Source organism: Centrocercus urophasianus, unplaced genomic scaffold (genome assembly GCF_019232065.1).
Source record: "Centrocercus urophasianus isolate 14NV4802_14NV808 unplaced genomic scaffold, USGS_Curo_1.0 seq_9, whole genome shotgun sequence".
NCBI classification, from domain to species: domain Eukaryota; kingdom Metazoa; phylum Chordata; class Aves; order Galliformes; family Phasianidae; genus Centrocercus; species Centrocercus urophasianus.
Window position 1 is genome coordinate 23263286 of NW_024885532.1, and position 18905 is coordinate 23282190.

General features: G+C 39.6%; 1 protein-coding gene across 1 annotated transcript in view; it reads left to right on the top strand.

The window, feature by feature from the left end:
• Positions 1-18905, top strand: part of RB1 (RB transcriptional corepressor 1) — a 77806-nt gene that overhangs the window by 46168 nt on the left and 12733 nt on the right. The window lies entirely within an intron of this gene.

Below are 18905 nucleotides of genomic sequence, written 5' to 3' on the forward strand. Positions count from 1 at the left end.
ATGCCCAATAACTGCGTTCTTCACCGCCACATCCACACAGATCTGGAACACACCTGTAGAGAAGGATGGTGACTCCACCACCTCCCTGGGCAGCCTGTGTCCACTGCTCTTTCCAAGAAGAAACTTTTCCTAATATCTAACCTCAACCTGCCCTGGTTCAACTTGAGGCTGTTCCCTCTTGTCCTTTAATTCAGCTGAATTAACTTGATTCCTCACATGGGAAATTTTAGCCCGTATCCCAAATTACTCCTGATCAGTAAGATGGTGCTTTTCACAAAGCATGTTTCGAATACTGCACTGTGCAGTTGGTTTTGATAATATAGTGGGGCACTTATCACACGTGCCCAAAATATTCCCCTTAGTCACCGATTAATGAAATGAAAGCATGTTGTAACCAATTAAATTGTTAAGTAATACTTTTTTTTTTTTTTTTTTTTTTTTTAAAGCAGCTCTTGTGCCTCCAGGGAAGGCAGGTAGGAGATGCATCTCCATTTAGATAGATTTGTTTATTTTGCATCAGCATGGACAGACAGACAGACTCACTGACTTCTGGCATCAAACCCAGTATGTTTCAAAGTCTTCGAACAACAAACCTCTTCATATCTAGCTGGGTGGTGTGGCTCTTTGAACATGATTTTAATCAGCTGTGCATAAGCAAAGCTCTGCTAGACAGAAATTGTCCAGTCTTTTGTAAAGGAGAGTAAGTAATTTCAGCACGGGGTTTTGACGTGGTTTCTTAATGTAGGATATCCCAAACAAAATTCAGAAACATGTTAGAAAAAAAGGAGTTTGGCTTATTTCATTTCAGTTTTGCTTCTGTGAAACCCGCTCACCTTGATTTGGAGGTGAAGTCAAGTAGTTTCCTTCAGTGGGCCATAATCACTAGAAACACATATATAAATATATTTAAATATTTCTGAAATTCATAACTGTAAAGCAGAGTAGTAAAAAGGTGAGTGTGGCAGTCTTGTTTATTTCACTGAATTTGTAGCTTAATATAAAGTTGCCTTTCCTGGCTTTCCCTTGCAAAAGCAGTTGTAATGCATGGTTAAATGTTGTTTCCTGACAGCCTCTTAGGGCTAAAGGGGACTTTTTAGCTTTTTTTTTTTTTTTTTTTCTTTCTTCTTTCTTATGCATCCTGCATTGGGTCTCAGGAGTAAGATTTCACATGGTAATGACCTTCCTTACACACCACACCTCTGCTGCCGGCAAACCTTCCTTTGGGGTGGGGAGGTGGGGGCAGGCAGGAGGAAACAGCTGCAGGGTGGACCCTGGGGGCCGGGAGTTTTTTCCTGCAAAGGAAATGATGCTGCTGCTGAAGGGAGATGCGTATTTGAGTCTGCCTGCTTTTCCAAAGGCAGGAATGTCTCAAGCTTATCCTCTGTTGCTAGTGGTAGGTGAACAAAGGCTCCTTTTCCATCAACAGGAGAGGGAATGACAGGAGAGTGAGTGTGGGCTTCTTGAAGCCAAGAGTTGATGTAATGCTAGAAATCATCTCTCACTTCAGCAGTGAGGATTTTGTAAGCTTCTTCAGTTGGATGTCCCTTAGCTCTCCTTACCAGAGTATAGATATCCAAGCTGAGAGAGCATTCTTTGCACCCTTGAGTGATGTTGAATTTATATGGCGGATCTGTTCTAGCACTGAGCAGAAGGAAGAATCCTTGTAATCCTAGCAATTTGCAAGTAAAGCAGCCGGTAGGACCCTATGCTGTTTCAACTGCTGCATCTTTGTGCCCCCGGATGTCCTAGAACTGAGTTTGCTCTCAGTTAGGGCATAGAGCAGGAACCCTTAACTTCAGAAGTCCAGGTTGAGTTGCAAAGAAATGTTTCACTGAAATTAAAACAACTGTTTGAAGGCTTTCCAAACTTCTGGATTTTCTGACCAGCGTTGCATGTTCCTCTAGTGTTTTTCAGGTCTTCAGTGCTGGAATAATACAGAAACTGCAGGCAGTTGTGCATTCTGAACTTGTGTATCGCGTTGTTGCTTGTAATAAGTGTTCCAACTTATTTTAGAGGAAAAGCAGCTTCAACACTAATAACACTACAATGAATTTAGAAGCACTGTAGTGCACTCTGCTAAACAGTTTGTCAGAGATGTGTGCTACACTGCATGCAGCTCTATTATAGTGTAAAGAAAAAAAACGTTCTGCTTGTAGAGACGTATCTGCAAGACGGCACTCATTTGTTCCCACTTCAGTTCAGCAAGCTCATGCAAAAGAACTAGTGCTATTTGTTGCACTAGAAACCATAGCAGGATGTTTGTTTGTTTTTTTTTTTGCCCCAAGTGTTATTTATTCATTTTCATAGGTAATGATGACTCCTGAAGTGCATTTAGTCTATTTACTACAGTTCCTGTTTGAGTGTATGTGTGCATGTACAGGAAGGGATTTTTAATGATTGAGATGGGGAGCCAGGAAGTCTGTTTCTAGTTGTGTCAAAGATATTTTCTTCCAATCTTGGTAAAGTTTTCTGTGATGCTGTTCCCTCTGTCTGTGTAAGAGCTAGTTCACTACTTCTTTGCAACATGAGGCCGTCTAAATTGTTAAAAAAGCTGGAAATCCTTGGATACAGAACCCTTTGTGAGATTGGGATGATTATAATGGCTAGAATGTCTACCATGTGGACAAAATGGCACCCACCGACTCCATTGGAGTGCTCACTGAACACTTCTGGAGACCAGTCAGTGGATGTGAGCACAGTGAGGCAGTGGGCTGGTACGTTCCAGCTGTGGGTCACTTCCACTGGAGCAGATTTTCATGAGCACGGCCTGCAGGCACTTATTCATCGCTGAGGAAAAAGCGTAGCTCACGGTGGTGACTATGTTGAGAAAGATTATTTTGGAGCTGAGAATTTGCTCTATCAAAATGTAACTGTACTTTTTGTATCTGTTGTCGTTTCCATGGAAATAGATAAGAAGCATTACTTTCGGAGCAACCTACACAAGCACACTGAAAATTGCCTTTTTCCTTAAAAGCAAACAAACAAAACAACAACAGCAAAACCCAAGTGTAGCAGAAAAGTCATAAAATGAGTGTACCATGGTTTCTGGTGAGCAGATAATTGTTATATAGCCAGACTAATACTGGATGACTTATAGTTTTGCCAGTAAAAGACTCCTACGTATCAGGAAATGTGCTAGCTTGATGCAAATGAAACTGCACATACCAATAGCAAGTAAAAGTTAAACGAAAACTTAAATATTTTCCACCAAAAGTGGACGTTTGGACTGACTAACCAGTTTTCTGGATTAGTTTTTGTTTCCCCAAGTATGTTCTAATACATAGATGCCAAAAATCTTTCAAATATTGTTTAAAGGATAAAAAAGTAACAAAAGCTGAAGTACTTGGTGAAGTGTTTGTGAGTTTCTTACGTTCTTGTAGTTAAAATAATTTGTGTAATTGCTTAAAAAGGAAAAAAAGGAAGCTCAGGACAAAATAAGAGTTCTTCGTTCCTGCACATCTGAAATGCTTCTCTCTTCTCTTTAGAATTGTTTGAATTTCCTTTATGGGAAGCACAACAGTTCCTTCCCCGCTTGCAAAAAGAGGAAACAATTTCTCTCCTTTTGTTTAAATTAAAGTTGCTGGAGGCCTTTTCCCCCCACTCCTCCTCTTCATGTAGAGGCAGTGTTTTGGGTGCAAATATAGATGTTTTGTTGGTGTCTCTATCCAAGTCAGGCTTGAAGGGTCAAGCTTGAAGGATTGATTTAGTTCTTTGTTCTTAAAAATATGTGCAATTAATGTGGAAATCTTAGATTGAAAATGCCACTTTCTGTTGAGCTCTGAGATTGTGGGGTGGTGTATTCTGAAACACTTCTTTCTATAGTTGTTTGATGTCCATGTATGAATGAGCAGTTTCTTTGGACCACTTCAGCTGTAAAAAAATCTCTTCCCTGCTTTTTGCAATGTCCTTTATACCTAATATTTGAATGAAGAGTACAGAGAGCATATTTTTACTACAAAACACTGTGTCAAAGCCTATATAGAATCATAGGATGGTTTGGGCTGGCAGGGACCTGGGACCCCAGGATCATCTAATTCCAACTCCCCTGCTGTAGGCAGGACACTTCCCACTGGAGCAGGTTGTTCGAAGCCCTGCCCAGCCTTGAACTCTCCATATATAATTTGAGAGGAAAATGAGCATAAGTTGATTAATACCACTTTTAAGTAACTATGAGGCAAACAAGTATATTTTGCTGCTTTTCTCTCCAAGCTGAAAGTTCTCCTTTGCAATGGAACTCAGAATGCTGTTGGGACTGTGTTCAGGCATTGCAGTATCCATTAGCATAATGTAATCCTCAGTAAGACTTACAGGTCTACCTGAAGTTTATACTCTAATTTACAGAGGAAATTCTTGAGAGACTTACTAAGAATCTTTAAAGTGCCACTAATTTGACTTTTTCTCTTCTTGTTTCATTTTCATTTTACATAAAAGGAGCAGGATTCAGGGAAGAATTTCCTACAGTGATGAGAAAAAGTGCAGAACTAGGTCCTGAAGTATGTCATACAAGATACTGCTAGAATGTTTTATTTCAGAAAATATATGTCTACAGCTTAGAGCTTATTCTTGGCACTCTTTGGTTTCTGTTGAGCAGTTTGGATGTTAGCTGAAAATATAAGGTTAATTTCAAGCACAGAACTGCAAGCTTGGAAATAATGGAGTATGCAGTGTCTAACAGTGAGAAGAAGTGCTTGGAGTATGCAGTGTCTAACAGTGAGAAGAGCTTTGTTATCTGAGTTCCAGTTACCTTAATTAACATGAGGCTTACCTAGAAGTATGTAAATGGCATAGAGGGATATGCAGATTGGTCATTTGCATTATAAATACACATGAACAGTTATAGCAGTGTTTGAGGCCACTAAGATGACTGATAAATATTTGCATAAAGGTTCTTGGTTTGCATTTTACGTGCAACTCATGGAAATCCTAGCAGAAGTTTTTTTCTTACATTCTAGAATTATTTTGATGCTCCCAGTAATTCTTTTTTTAAGAATCACAGAATGGCCTGGGTTGGAAAGGACTTCAAGAATTCATGGATTTCCAAACCCCCTGCCACATGCAGGGCCACCAACCTCCACATTTAATACCAGACCAGGCTGCCCAGGGCCCCATCCAGCCTGGCCTTGAACACCTCCAGGGATGAACAGGGCATCCACAACCTCTCTGGTCAGCCTGTGCCAGCACCTCACCACTCTCTCTGTAAAGAACTTCCCCCTGACATCTCATCTAAATCTTCCTTCCCTAAGAACTTGATTATGAAGATGTCAGGAGGGAGCAAGCAATAACTGGATAAAATATTTGTATGTTGTTGATATATCACTTGTTATCTGGTGCATTTAAAATGGTGCCCCTCACTTTTGTCTAATAAATACATCAACAGCAGGTAAGAAAAGCATCATTTACTTACTCCTCCCTTCCAGCTCAATTTTTACTGTTTGTAGATACAAACAGCAGCTGTGTCTCTGGGTTACAGAATGCCAATTCAAGCCTCTTCCCCCTCTACATAGTCATGCTTGAAGAGAGAAATTACTTTGCATAAAGAACCATTGCCATTTCTGTTACATATCTAATTGAATGAATCTCCTTGGCAAGAAGGGAAACTATGAAAGGTGATAAAAAATGCTGCTTCTGCTGTGTGGTCTGGTCTTTTTCTGAGGCTGTATGGTATGTGTAGGAGATGTTCTACAGCTGTTGGGGCATTGACATTGTGAGCAGACAGTTTTAAATGGGTATCCAGACACAGCTCAAGATGATGTTTGGAGCTGTGCTTTATAAATTAACAGAGGAATATTTCTTCAGGTGCACTGCAGTGTATTCACCTGTGAAGAGATGGTGTGGAATTGTCCTTCAAAATGCATTGGACATCAGAGTTCCATCGTAGAAGCAGAGCTAATAGGACAGTAGGTTAGTTGATGGTTAGGTAACATTAAATCTTTTCAAGCTGTAAGCTTTCAACTGAGTGGTTTTAAACAAATGAGCTAAAAAATAAAGGATCACAAATATGAAAAGCTAAAAAGTGCACTGACGTGATTCAGAGGGAAGGAAAATGTTTCCATTAGGATTAGTGAGCAGTCTTTCAGTGAGCAATATTATTTAGAATGGGTGGGAATAGGATGAAACTAGTTTCTTAAATGTTGAGTAGGAAGAGAGATGCCTTAATAAGAATGAAATACCTGAATTGTTTGCATTTTTAAAAACGTTTTTAATTGAAAGAAGGAATTTATCCAACCATTCGGCAAACGTGATTGAAATATTTACTAGATCTGAGATTTCTCTCAAATTTGGATATATAAAAATAAATAAACTGGTTTTCTTTAAGACTGGTATATTCAGGCTCTACTTAAGTTTGTTCTTTCTAAATCACAGCATTAGAAATTCAGAGTTTAAATGAAATAGGTAGAAATTTGCAGAATGTTCAGTGGCAGAAAATTCATATTCAAAATAATGCAGGTGTAGAAATGTGGCTTTTTCACAAAAGAACTAAAAACTCAGGTGGCATAATTAAGAGAAGATGAGGCATTGTGAGAAGGAGATTGAAGGCACTTTAGTAATTATTTTGGAAGCCATTCCAAACATACAGGATGAAATGGGGACAGACAGAACTTAGAGAAAGAAGGCTATAATTTGTTTCGTTTCTAAGGTAATTACTTGTTATTTTTTTAGGTCTTTAGTCAAAGCTTGTGCTCAACATCTCTTCCCATTCTTCTGTTCCCAGAACTGAAGAGGGCTGGTTCCCTGTGAAGATAAGTGCTATTTATCCACATAGGTCTTTAAGATACATTTCACTTCCATGCCAAATTACTTGCAGCCACCACATCAAGTACTTGCAGGCTCTTGCAACTTTAACAAAGTAAAGCCTCTGCCTTTATATGAGAGGATTTTAACCTCTGCTTGTCAGAGACCACACAAAGCCCACAACCGCATTCCTATTCTCATTCCTATACAGGACAGCATTATGAAGCTATTGAAAAAATTTACCATAGTCATTCTCTAAGATTTATGTGTATTCATAGAGCTTTTTTATAAAACAAAACAAACAAACAAAAAAAAACAACAACCGTGGAACTACTTTGGTTTCCTTCAGAAAATGAGAATATAAGAAGTTGGAAAAAAACTTTCATAAGAGTTGTTCAAACTGGTAAACTAATTAAGCTGAGATAAATCCTGACATGAAAGTGCTTGTCTGGGGAAAAGTGCTGCCAAAAAAGCAGATCTGGGACTTGATTAACGTGAAGAACTATTACTTTCTAAAAGTGTCAGTCAGCAAATAAACCTCTTTAAATTCTGCATCATAAGATCACTGTAAATGATTATGTAGCATGTCGTTACTACTGGTAAACAGTCTTACAAATACTTCAGCTGACTTTATCCCTACAGTGGCTCTTTCCTTCCAGCCCAGCTTTCTGAAACTGCTGTGCCGAAACACAAATTCTTTTTTTTTGTTGTGTGGACCAATTTGGGCAATTACTTTTCCAGTGTGTCAATCAGGTTGTACCTAGAAATTAGAAATAGCTGAGACAGGGGAGCTTTAGGTTAGATATCAGGAGGAAGTTTTTCACACGAGGGGGGAGTGACGCACTGGAACAGGTTGCCCAAGGAGGCTGTGGATCCCCATCCCTGGAGGCATTCAAGGCCAGGCTGGATGTGGCTCTGGGCAGCCTGGTCTGGTGGTTGGTGACCCTGCACACAGCAGGGGGTTGAAACTGGATGAGCATTGTGGTCCTTTTCAACCCAGGCCATTCTATGATTCTATGAAATTAAGAACACAAATGTCAAAACTTTGGAGGAAGGACACAGGGCTTCTCACCACTTTTTTTTTTTTTAATTTTCTGCTGAAATCTTGGAAATAATGGAGTTGGACAATCCAAGCCAACCAAAGCAGCATAATTTTAAAAAGGAGAAGCGATTTTTGTTCCATCAGATAAGCTTCTTCAGGGTTCTTAATCTTGAATGAAAAGACATCTTTCATGACGGAAATAGGTTGATCATGTGAATATTTATTAGTAGCCTTTCTGGAAGAGTTAAGCTGTTCTGGGAGATAGATGTTTGGGTGGCCCTGTCAAAAGAGGGAGGCTGGAGTCTCTCCCCCTGGCCTCGGTGCTCTCTACTGAGCACTCACATCAGAAGCCTTCCTCTGTATTTTCCAGTGAGCCATCCATGTGGTATGGTTTAGGTTCCCCCATGTACTTCTAGGTTATGAACGTGGTCTACTGAATGAGGAAAATTACTTAGTTTAAAACTAATCCTAGCAAATGCATAATTTCCGTGGTCATATCAATGCTAACGTCAAAGACTGCAAAGGTCATAGTGAGATCCAGCTGGTGGCTGGCAGCATATGCTGTCATGCATTCCAGTTGCTCCCTTTTCTGGGTTTTGTGATACTTTTTCAGCTGCTATCTGTGATGATTTGGCAGTGAACTGATAGAGATGGAAAAAATTAACTTCTGTCTACACAGATCCTGCTGTTCTGTGGTAAAAGCAGTAGTCTTGAAAGCTTCAAAAATTATCAGTAGTTACCAGTCATATAAGTTTTGAAAGAAAAAAAGAAAACATTGGTTGCTATGGGGACAAGGGATAAGAGTGAGTGCATTGGTACCTGTTTTTTAGTGAAGACCACAGAGTTCCTACCTCTGTCTACAGATATTTTTTTAACTGTGTACATCTTGAGCCCATTAGGCTTTCATGTTTCTTTGCATCAAACAGGGAAGGGTATGGTTTGTATTACATTGGCTTAAATGTGAGCTGTTGCTCAAGGTAATCATCCTGCCTTCCCTTCAGTCCTGTTTTTCCCCTCATGATTTACGTACACATGCAGTCTGTTGGATGAAGAAAATGATTTGGTTCTAAACAAATCCCAACAAACACGTAATGGCTGTAGTTGTGGCTGTGCTTACAATCTTAAAGCAAAGGACAGAGCTCAAGGTGCAGATGCTCAGGTGCCATTAGGGGCATACCAGCACACACAGTGCTGATTTAGTCCAACTGTGAAATTTCACAGTGAGTGTTGTGGGTGGATGTTCAACTTCAAGGCTTTCAAATCCTGTTTGTGTTCACATTTGACGTGAGATCAATGTAGTGTTGGCCACGTGAGGCTTAGAAGTGTCTGCTAAGCTCAAGAGTGAGTTCTCCATTTCTGATGTTGCAGCCTATAATTTATCTTAATGTAAATGGTTTGGAGTAGTGATACTACTAATAAAATAGAACCGTATGTGCTTGATGAATTATTTCACTAAGGGCCATAAGTATGAGCAGTAACACGCTGTGCTTTGCTGTTTGAGATCAGTAGAGATGTGATGCAGGATGACAGCCTAACAGTTGGCATTGAAGATTCTGCATGTTTTCTTACTTCACTGTGGCGGATGCTTTGAACTGACAGTCTTCAGTACTGGCATCAGTTTCCATTTTCCTTGTCATGTTAAGATCTACTGACTCACATCAACCAACCTAGATAGAAAACCACAAACAAACACGCCACAGGTACCTTGTATAGCGTGCAGTTAAAACAGAAGGACAAAGAAGCTGGGTGCAGAAAGAGAAACTCAGATGGAGGCTGTCAGTTGTGTGTCTGACTTCAAGAATTCCTTCATTTGCACCCACGTAGTTCACTGGAAGTTAGCAGTAACATCTGTCTCTGCTTTTGCTATGGCTCAATCACTGATGCACGTGCTTTAGATAGCTGCAGAAAATGCACAGTGGGTGATAAAAAAGGAGATGGTTAGATATTTAAGTTCAAAATATACAGAAATCTACTTTGCAGGACAAGTACTAATTGATTATTGCATCTGAATTGAGGTGCCTCCTAGGAGGTTTCCTTAACCAGCCATTTCCATGTAAGGCTTCTGCCTGCTGTTCTCACGCCCCTGTGGGTGCATCTTGGGCTGTAATATGTTCACATATGCTTTGGTTTCTATACTTGTTTTAGATTGTTACATTTATGTTTGCACTGATGACAGCAAAGCTGCCCATAACAGATACGGCAGTAACCAAAAGCAGAAATAGGCATTTACTATAGAATAAAGGCAAAAGCAGCACAGTAAAACTGCATCCCAAAGAAAGTCATTCCTTTACATTTGACAGCTGTTTCCACGTGCTATTTGTCTGTCTTCCTTTGAGAGAGAGAGAGAACAACACTGGAATGCACAGAACAACTTTATATAATACGTGTATATACATGGCTGAGAGTGAGTTGGTGTAAAAATGCTTCATTTCCTTACCAGAAGCATGTTGAAATCTGGGGGTTGACTTGTATCTTTAAGTATTCATTTCATTCCTGATTTTTTTTTTTAAGGAGAAAGCTTTTCCTTATTTGAATACAACAGAGATTAGAGCTATCACTTTCTAAATTCATGGAAATTTAAGGTAATCCTCTCTGAGTTCATTTCCATAGCAGAGTTTTTAAAGTCTATATATACGTATGTATTTAAAAAGGTGAATCCTTCATGTCCTCTGGCCTGGGAGAGGTGAGTTGCATTCCACGTCTGCACAGCTGGAACACACAGAGCTTCAGTTTTGAACTGCATGTTTATGGTTGCAAATGGGAAGTATGTGAAAGGTGGGATAAGGAGAAGTGGTGAAGCTGCAGTTACGGTTTGTCTTTCAAGTGCAAGATAATAAAGAGAAGCTGTAAAATTCAACAAACTTGGGATTGCGTCACTGTATAACGTGCAATCTTTACTCATTCTGGAGTTGGAGAACTAGAGGGAAATATTCTGGGGGACTTCTGTAAGGCTGCTGAGGTGCTTTTTGTTGGAAAATGTATTTCGAAGGTATAAGCTTGCTGTGGGAGTTGATTTCAATGAAGTTTCTTCCCAAAGGGCTTTCCAAATAGTAATAATAAAAATAATTAAAAATAAAAAAGTAATCTTTAGAAGCTAATTTCATTTTCCTGAAATTTCAGGAAGTAAAACTTGAAGCAGAACACTTCAATTTTCTCAAAATAGGAATTGTAAAATGCAGTGATTTCATCAGAAACGTTGAAACTTTGGGTTTTTGCTCCATTTATAAACGACTGAGAATTTCTGACAATAAAAAAATTCAGAAAGCTTGAATATATGTATTAAAAAAAAAAAAAGAAAAAAAAAAAAGCATGTTGTTACTGAATAATGTGACATTTTTCTTTTGGAAGCAGCAAGATGTTTATTATCATAGAATCATAGAATGGCCTGGGTTGAAAAGGAGCACAATGATCATCCAGTTTCAACCCCCTGCTACGTGCAGGGTTGCCAACCAGCAGACCAGGCTGCCCAGAGCCACATCCAGCCTGGCCTTGAATGCCTCCAGGGCTGTTCAGCTGTGAAATGGGAAATCTGCTATTGACATGTCAGAAAAAAATATGCTAGCTTCGCCCTTTTGTAAAAGTTGATTTTAAAGTCTGATTGTGATTAATATTGCTGCCCTCAGTCCCTGCGAAGTTATGCAAATCAGAGTGTTTTAAGTGCAGGCTTTTGTGCTTCATAGGCATCAGCAGGGCTTATCTCTTGATCTAACTTGCTTTTGTCACAGCATTTCAGTGCTCAGGCACTTCTGTCCGCTGACATGTTTCTGCTAAAGTCACTTATCTTTACATGGCAGTTCCTGTAATTCAAAGAACTAAGAAAAAAAAAAAAAAAAAACAACACTGTATATTATTTTTTAACTGCCTCAAAGAAGCTAAGAAATGAGAAGATTGACTGTGTGATACTGTCACCTGACTGCTGCAGCTGTCTACATATCTGTTATTTGTTATTCAAATGATTCGGAATGGCAGCATGCAGTTTCCTCCAACCCTTCTTTGTACCATCCATCAAACTGCTGAAATGAATTTAAAAACATTCATTTTATATGAAGTAATAATTAAGAATTGCATCACGTGATACGGAGTAATCAAACATTATATCTTTGGCCCTTGTAGATACGTGCAACACCATTCAAGGTTTGCCCTTTATGGTGCGAATTAGAAAGGAAGTGTTTCAAGCACTATAAATCAGTAATTTTCTGCATCATTTCCTTCTAAATAGCTGAGGGGGAGATGTTCTGCCACCAGTCAACCTGTTTTTCCAGAGCCTGATGAGTCTTCTGAAACAAGTGTTGATGTGTGGCCACGAGGAAAGGCACTGAGTGTCTTGTCTTACCTTATTTGCTGAAAAATAACCTGGGTTACATTTGGCAAATGTTGGATTGAGCTTCTTGTATGTGTTACTGACATCCTAGTGACCAGTTTACTACATAGGTGCACTCTCTTGGATTTCATGTATAGATTTTACCACATTTTTTTTGCCCCTTTTTATGATTTTTGCCCTTCCTTTCCTGTTCAGCTGCATCTTACTATGTTACAAGTATATCAAAGCAGGTGTGTTTTGCATTTTATTAAGGTTTCTTTCATGTTTCTGAAGATCTTTCGATAACTTTGTGGATTCTTTGGACTCCCATCATTTGTTGGTAATACTTGTGTTTGGGTACATTTTTCTGTCTCAAATGTATGAAAAGCTAGTGTAGATAAACAAACTTTAAGATTGTTTCTGTTATGGATGTACAGATTTATAGCTCTTAGTCAGCCAGTGCTATGGGTTGATGAAATTGTTCTCATGAGCAAGAGGAGAAGTGAAACAACTAGAGGGAAGCCTGGGTGGCAAGGAGGCCAGCAAGCTTCGTAATAGTAGAATTAGCTTAACAGCATTAGCAGTAAAACTTACAGAGAAAGCAGCAGGAAAAATACTTGGTAAATAATAAAATACCAGGTTTGTAAAATAGCTAAAAGTGTGAAATGAGTGTAACATTAAAAAAGAAAAAAAGGGTCTTCTAGGTTTTTCTCTAGACAAATTATTGACAAGTTTGAGTTTTCTACTGTTCTTTTTGATTTTTCTGCTGTTCTGTGTCATACTGCCAAAACTGAATTTCTTATGCTCAGATTAGAAGGAATGTGTTTTTAATGAAGACTAATCAATCCTAGAATACTTTGGGTTTGGAAGGACCCTTAAAAGTCAGTAAGTCCAACCAAGAATTCCTTTAATTTTCTTAACCTGACCTCCCATGCACTGCTCTCTGTCTTTACAGTATTGCATCTTATCTGATGGTTACCCAATTGCTTCCATGGCAGAAGTGTTCATCTGGAGGCATCTGGTTTGCTTTGTCATTGTGCTCCAACAGCTGATGGGCTGTGGACTGAGATAGCTGAGCTTTGCCTATTCCTTTGCCTGTAATGGTGATCACAAAAGTGAAGGTTCAGACTAAAATCAAAACTCATCATAAGGGATGGGTTTACGCCCAAAATGTTGGTGTGCTTTACTGTAAGAATGTTTTGCTACAAATCTATTTTTTCTTTCATTTTTATGTATTTTTTTTTCAGATGGAAATATTTTCCTAAAGTGATTGTTAAATATGTTTTATACAATGGTATTCTTGCTTGTGTTGTAGTATTTCAATGTAAAGCAAAACAGTGATGGTCGAATCATGCCATAGAATCATAGAATGGCCTGGGTTGAAAAGGACCACAATGCTCATCCAGTTTCAACCCCCTGCTGTGTGCAGGGTCACCAACCAGCAGACCAGGCTGCCCAGAGCCACATCCAGCCTGGCCTTGAATGCCTCCAGGGATGGGGCATCCACAGCCTCCTTGGGCAACCTGTTCCAGTGCTTCACCACCCTCTGTGTGAAAAACTTCCTCCTAATATCTAAACTAAACCTCCCCTGTCTCAGTTTAAAACCATTCTCCCTTGTCCTATCACTGTCCACTTATGTAAGCAGCTGTTCCCCCTCCTGTTTATATGCTCCCTTCAAATACTGGAAGGCCACAGTGAGGTCTCTCCGGAGCATTGTCCTCTCCAAACTAAACAATCTCAGTTTCCCCAACCTTTCTTTATAGGAAAGGTGCTCCAGTCCTTAGAACCCTTTCTTGTTATCTTTCACATCCCTCACCATGTTCAGCTCCATCCATGTCATATCATGGATATCACACTGCTTTTGGAAATCCCAATTTCTTTGCCTCATTTCCTACTTTAAACTATACAGATCATATTGCAAGTCGCAGTAATTTTTACTTTTCAGTATCATACATTGTTCTGCTCTTACTGCAGCTTCTTAATGTGACTTGTCCCAGCTCATGCTCCTTTTCTAGAGGATTGCTCTTTCAGTGTTTGCAACTCATAGTAGCAATCCTTGTTCTGGGCAGATTTTTGTTGCATCTGGTTTTGTCCAATTGAAAACTCAGCAAATCCTTGGCTGTGTTAAAAGATAGTGTTGTGCTTTTTTAAAAAGGGCTGTGTGCAGAGTTTCCTGGCACGCTTACTGCTTCAACTGCATTAACAGATTTGTTGGTGATATATTATGCCTACATTTGTCCAGCTAATGAGAAACTGAGAAGAAAATGAGACTTGAAACTGAATTGTTGGCTTAAAACAAAAATCTAAGAGACGCCACGTTGTTGGTACCTGAAGGATACTTACATGAAATGGGTTCTCATGAGATACGTGTTGCCATTTGAAGTCAGAGGCTTCAGTGCTATGAATTCTTGCAATGGATCACGCAGGGGCTGAGCTGGTGCACCATGATCTGCATCCCAGCACAGAGAGAGTGCAATAAAATGAAGAGGTGACAGGCTTGTTTCCTGCCTGATACGGGGCAGGCAAAGTCGCTTGTTTTCATCAGCATGTCATTATGCTTGCTTGTTTTTGTCCACATTTGATGCTGCTTTGTAATCACGTTGGAGTGTTTTGCCAGGTAGAAGATGAGAGATGCGAGAGAAGTGTCGTGTCTACGCTTGTACTTGGGCAAAATAATTCCTGGAACTCTTGGTTTGTGGTTCTGGGAACAGCGACTGCGTAAGTCAATTAGAATAGAAACAACTAGAAAGAGGGGGTTAGTGTGATACGGTGCTGTAACAATCTGCTTGGTTGTTACCACAGCAATTATAGAAATTCGTCTTTACCAAAGCAGGGATTTAGTGACCCAAATTTTCTTCTGAAGAAAGTAAGTGCTTAAGTGCTATTTTGCTCCTGAGTGCAAGGATTTTTCATGTATGAGAATAATTACAGGAGTATTGTTCTTAATACTTTTGGTCCTTTAATGCATCTCATCTTGCTTTGCTGACAAAGTCTTCGCGCTCTATAATGTTTTCACAGTTTAAGGTTGTTGATACAGTTCTCAACCTCAAGATTTTTGGCAGGACATTTTGTTGCTGACTGATGCATCACCATTTCCGACAGTCCAATGGCTCTCATTGAGAGGGTTTTAGTTCACATACTGTGCACAATTTCTTGTGCTGAGAGAGAAAACACCGGTTCGAGTTCCCTTTGTCTTTGAGACCTTTGGCTTCTGCTTAAAAACCTTGGCAAGTTAGATGTGTCACAGATGACTCATACTGAAGCCCGGTTACAACTGGGAGCAAGGTAATAAACATGCTAGTAACTTCAGATAAGGTTGTTTCTCTAGCAGCACTGCCAGTTCAGACCAAAGATCTATCTGGAAGAGGCGTGTGGCAGTTCCTCTGGGGAAAAACTAGCCTACAATGTAATTTTCCTAGATAATGTTCAGAAAAAACACATGGCAAGGATTTTGTTGTATTCTGTAGTGCTTTGTAGACCTTTTGTATGGTTGTCTTTTGAAGCAAGGTGTTTTGTATGTTTGCAGTGTTTTGTGCTGGCTGCTTCCATGGCTGTACTCTCAGGCTGTATGCAAAAAGAACAGTTGCTTTTGGCTTTCAGTTTTGTTGCCTGCTAATTTAGTTTGGCTTTTTTTGCTATGCTGTGGTTACAGTACAGGCATAATGATAATTCTATTTTAGTACTTTGCTAATAATTCTTTATACTTGGACTTCTGAGCCATGAGTTGGCATTTTCAGCATTACTCACACTGGCTCTAAATATCTCGCCTTGAAATAACAGTGACTTCAGAGCCCTATGGATTGTCAACGTAAGGTCATTTTTCTCTTTGGTTTTGTTTTTGTCATCAAGTACTATGGCTACTTTATCATCCAGTCACTGAAAATCACAAGATCTCTTTGCATTGTCCTCCAGTTCTTGGTGCTGGTGCTGCCACTGAAAGATGCTGGCTCATGTCATCCTACAGCTGCTTGTTTGTCTGTTTATTTGACCTACTATGCTGGCATTGCCATAAAGTGCTATACATAGGGAAGCTGCCCAGACTGTAAAACTAAGCCTGAGGCCTCCCCTGCCAAGTGGGTTTAAGCAAAACAAGAAACCCTCACCTAGAAGAAAGAAGAAAATCAGCAGAACAGAAAAAAGCACAGTTCTGTGGTTTGAGACTGTGTCTTTTAGTGCAATACTGGCTTATGCTGACTTAGAGCAGTTGTGTAGTGAAGGCTTTAATGTGCTGAATATTAACCCCTTAGTAACTCAGAGAGCCGTGTTTTAAACTAAATAGTGGTTGAAATTGTGTGAACGTTAAGCAGAAAAGCTGCTGAAGAAACACATGTGGGAGCCTACTGCAAGCCATGTAGCCTTCCCAAGGTCATCCTGAGTAGTTTAAACAAAGAAAGAGCTGAGTGAAAATGTAGTCCTGTGCTTGTAGGCTGGTCTTCAAAACTCCTTCTGAAGCAGTTCTTCCAAAGGGTGGTTTCATTGTCACAGCAAATGGGAATGGCCTTAAAGCCCGTGGTTCGTTTTTCTCTTCAGTATTCAACTGGTGATTGGGTTATAGATGTGTCAGTTGCCTCATTGTGGAACACCTTCCAGTGCCTGAAGGGAGCTTTTAAGCAGATGGGAGACCACTTTTTACACAGTCTGATAGTGATAGAACAAGGGGAAATGGAAAAAAAAAAAAAAAGAAAAGGAAATTTAGACTATGTGTTAGGAAAAAATTATTTGCTTAGAGGATGGTGAGGCCCTGGCACAGCTGCCCAGGGAGACAGTGGATGCCCCATCCTGGAGGCATTCAAGGCCAGATTGGATGGGGCCCTGGGCAGCCTGAGCTGCTGGGTGGCAGTTCTGATTGTGGTCAGGGGTTGGAACTGGCTGGGCTTTAAGATCATTCCAACCTCAAATATCCTATGATTCTTCTATCTTGTAGTGAGATGGTCCAGGATCTTATGCTGAGCGACCGCGTGAAACGCAGGGGGTTGGTTAATACAGAACCACCTGATGAAGAGCAGTCTTGGGAGTGGAGAGAAACTGTAAAGAGAAGCTGTAAAGATAATGGATTTACAGCCTTACTTAAAGCAACACTAGTTTAAAATGCATAGCCTGGCTCTTAGGACCTGATGTGCCTGCTGTTAATTGAAGAGATCTGAACTCATTTCTCACTAAGCCTTCAGATATCTCTTTTTTTAAGGAAACTGCTGTTTCCCCCATTAGAGTTGCTTGATTTCATACTGATACATTTGTATATGTACTTGAGACTACCTAAAACAGGTTCTCTAAATCAGCTATGAAGGGTTCTAAATGTCAGGCCACAAAATAATTGCTCTTTTTTTGGTGCAGTAACTGTTTCTTGTTTTATAAGAAGCTGAAATGTGAGAGAACTGGACTTGAAAATTCCTAATAAGTTTGGAGCCAGGACATCCATTCAGATCTGCTGTTCGTGTGCTTGCTGTCAAGGACTTCAAATCATTGGAGTTTACATGATTTTAAATGTCATCAGTATGTGCTTGTCACTTCCTTGGTAGTTTATGACTTTCCAAACCTTTTGTGTGAGGAGGAAAGCCTTTCAGATGCCACAACTAGTTGGTTTTTCTCTACCTTTTTTTTTTTTTCTTCCTCTGCCCATTACACGTTTAGATAAAAGATTATCACAAGGCTTGATGACAGCATTACGTTCTGTAAACCAACATTATGCTGTTTTTTAAATACCAAAGATCACTAGGAGAGCCTCTTGTATTAAATAAACAAGTGCTCTAAGGAGTTAAAAGCAGATTGGACAATATTCTTATATGAGTTAGACTATTTGGCAGGTCAAGAAATGGATGCAGACGTTACATTTTTTGAAGTTAACATCAGGGCAGCCTGGTCTGGTGGTTGGCAACCCTACGTACAGCAGGGGGCTTGAAACTAGATGATCATTGCAGTCCTTTTCAACCCAGTCCATTCTATGATTCTATGATTCCATAATTAGCACCGTAATTGTTAACACCAATGTTTGTTTTAATGAGCAAAAGTCCTAATAGAATGATAATTTAGTTAACACAACTCATTTAGTAGGAGATATGTACATATAAGTAAAACAAAAACATTGTCCATAGTCTTGTATTTCATGGCAAACACCTTAGGACTGTGAAGTATATTTTGCTGTGACAGTCCCAACCTAATTCAAAATTCTCAATGCCATTTCTTGTGTAACGTTTCTGAAATACAACTGCAAACAAGAGTCTGCTTTCCAGTCCAGTAATTCAGTCCTGGACAAGAGAAAAGGAAATTGATAGTTCTCATACAGTCTTTGTGCTTCCATTCCAAAGCTGTCAATTCTAAATTGGCTTTGTTTCGCCTTGCAAAATTGCATCCACCTTTTATCATAGTATGAAGAAACGTGTTTGTTAATGTGATGTGTTGCGTTGATCGACTCAGTAATTTGTGACAGTGTTAATTGTTACAAAACAGTGTTCCTAGGCATTGAGACACACGGTTCAGTGATAAACATGGTATTAAAATTTACAGTGGACAAATAATTGGAAATTAAAAATCAATTAGAAAATTACCGTAAGGAACGGAAGTGTAAAGCAGTAGAAAACAAGAACAAAAACAAAAGCAGATTCTAAAATATTATAAACTGTCAATTAATACTGCCTGAGAGGAAAGCTGCCCTGGGACTTCCTTTATAGTCAGTGGAATACACCCCAACCCAAAAGGGCAGTGGTGCTCTGTATTTAAGGCCATAGGTCATTTGTTTAATCTTCTCATGGAAACCAAAGTCCAATCAAACATAGAGGTGGGACAGAGCTAATGTAAAGATGACAAAAGTGGGAAGCATCCGTGTGTCCTGTA